Here is a 2,705-nt window from a genome sequence, read left to right on the forward strand (position 1 = left end):
TAGTTAGTTAGTTAGTTAGTTAGTTAGTTAGTTAGTTAGTTAGTTAGTTAGTTAGTTAGTTAGTTAGTTAGCTAGTTAGTTAGTTAGTTAGTTAGCTAGTTAGTTAGTTAGTTAGTTGGTTAGTTAGTTAGTTAGTTTGTGTGTTTGTGTGTTTGTTAGTTAGTTATTTAGTTAGTTATTTAGTTAGTTATTTAGTTAGTCACATCCCTCCTCTTTATTAACAAAGCAGTTTAATTTTGATTTTACTCTCCATTTTTATTAAAATTTCAAAATTTAAGTTAATTATAAATTCTCCCACTTTCAATATGACTGGCAAGATAAATTACTAAATATATATGTATTTACAATATCAGGTATAACAAACTCTTTAAGCTTCTGTTCAACAAATTACAATTTGTTACATTTCAGTTCCGTATTTACAAACTACAGAAAATTTTACACACGTATTTATATTTTAGTACACTAACTTAATTTAGTATGAATTAAACTTTCTTCGTAACAGCAACAATAACGCAAAACAAAGTTTTATAATTTTTCGAAAAAAAAATGTTTCCAAAACGTTTAAAACAAGCTTTCAAATACTATTTGTTGTTATTATTGTTGATTATAATGATACACGGGGCCATAGTGCAATGCCCTCCGGGTTTTACATTTGCCTTAGGCAAGTGTCATAAAGTTGTTTAATATAAAATAATTAAATTCAAAAAACAAACAGCAGATTTTACACCATTTTACGACATTTAACACCCACCAACACATAACCGGGCATACAGCGAGGCAGCAAGGTGAAGATACTTTGTAAACTGGGAGGTGGTGAATCGGTGTTTATGTTTAGATCGTCTGTACCGCTACTATCTGTTGAAGATCTTTGTGGTGCCATTAGATGTTCTTCCTCTAGAACCGCTTCATCAGCTGTTAAATAACAACTTTCTATTGTCAATTTTTTGTTGTAAAACAGTGTAAAAATTATAAATATTTTATAAATTGTTTTGAACATTTTAATAAGTTTCACTTTAATTAGTTGTAATTATATAGTTTATGGGAATTTTTTTTTTAATTAAGTTATTTAGTAATTTGTTTAAATAAATTTATTATGTAAATAAAAATCACGTTTTACTTGTTTTAATTATATTTTTTTTAAATTTTCTTTTGTTTAATTTTTTTTGGTACAAATTTGTTATTAACTTAATAAAAGCCGTCGTCGTTAGCTTAAGTAACAGAATATATTGGAACAAAAATTGATTAATAAACAAATGTGTTTTTGTTTATAATAAAGTTTATAATATAAATATTTTTACGATAAATAACATAAAATCACTTTTAAACAAAAAGCTTTTAAAGAGAATTTTTTTTAAAAAAGAGAAAAACAAACTGCAAATACTGCCAGATCATTTAGATGTCAAAAGTTTAAAAATAAACTAAAAAATTCTATAAAAAGTTTCTATAAATACTAAACTTAAAGAAAATTTTCTTTTCAAATTTTTATTTTAATCACCCCAATTAATTCCCCAAACATTCACCAGAAAAAAAGAAAAATCTAAAAACTATTTAACTAAGACAAAAACCTCTAGATTACAAAGGTCATAAAACCAAGTCAATGCCATGTCAGCATTACTTACTACAACCCAAATAAAACGCCAAAGAAGAGTCAATTATTTTTTTGTAACAAAAAACGCCTTTTAAAATCATACCACTCACCCCGTGACGTGGGTGGAAAATGTACGAATAATGACCACCTTAAAACAAATACTTCTATAATAGACTAGACTTTCATGTACAATTACATACATATGTTGATAAATACATACATATGTGTACATGTATATACGACGTACATAAACATGTATGTATTTATTTAAGTCCTTGTACTAAGATTGAACATTTCAAGTAAGTGGTTAAACCGCAAATATTTGTCGATATCACGTTATGTAAACTCTGGAAGTGACAACCATTAAACTTATAAGGGGCCGTATTGGTAATGTTAAAGTTCCATGACAATCGCTTCTCGATACGAGTCTTATCGACTAGATTAGTATCTAATCTACAAGATTAGTGTCTAATCGACTAGATTAGTGTTTAATCGACAAGATTTGTATCTAATCGACTAGATTAGTGTCCAATCGACTAGATTAGTGTTTAATCGACAAGATTTGTATCTAATCGACTAGATTAGTGTCCAATCGACTAGATTAGTATCTAATCGACTAGATTAGTGTCTAATCGACTAGATAAGTGTCTAATCAACTAGATTAGTGTCTAATCGACTAGATAAGTGTCTAATCGACTACATAAGTGTCTAATCGACTAGATTAGTATCTAATCGACTAGATTAGTGTCTATTCGACTATATTTGTATCTAATCGACTAGATTAGTGTCTAATCTACTAGATTAGTATCTAATCGACTAGATTAATGTCTAATAGACTAGATTAGTGTCTAATCGACTAGATAAGTATCTAATCGACTAGACTAGTGTCTATTCGACTAGATTTGTGTCTAATCGACTAGATTAGTGTCTAATCGACTAGATTAGTGTCTAATCGACTACATAAGTGTCTAGTCGACTAGATTAGTGTCTATTCGACTAGATTAGTGTCTATTCGACTAGATTAGTATCTAATCGACTAGATTAGTATCAAATCGACTAGATTAGTATCTAATCGACTAGATTAGTGTCTAATCGACTATATTAGTGTCTAATCGAC

Source organism: Lucilia cuprina, chromosome 6 (genome assembly GCF_022045245.1).
Source record: "Lucilia cuprina isolate Lc7/37 chromosome 6, ASM2204524v1, whole genome shotgun sequence".
Lineage (NCBI taxonomy): Eukaryota > Metazoa > Arthropoda > Insecta > Diptera > Calliphoridae > Lucilia > Lucilia cuprina.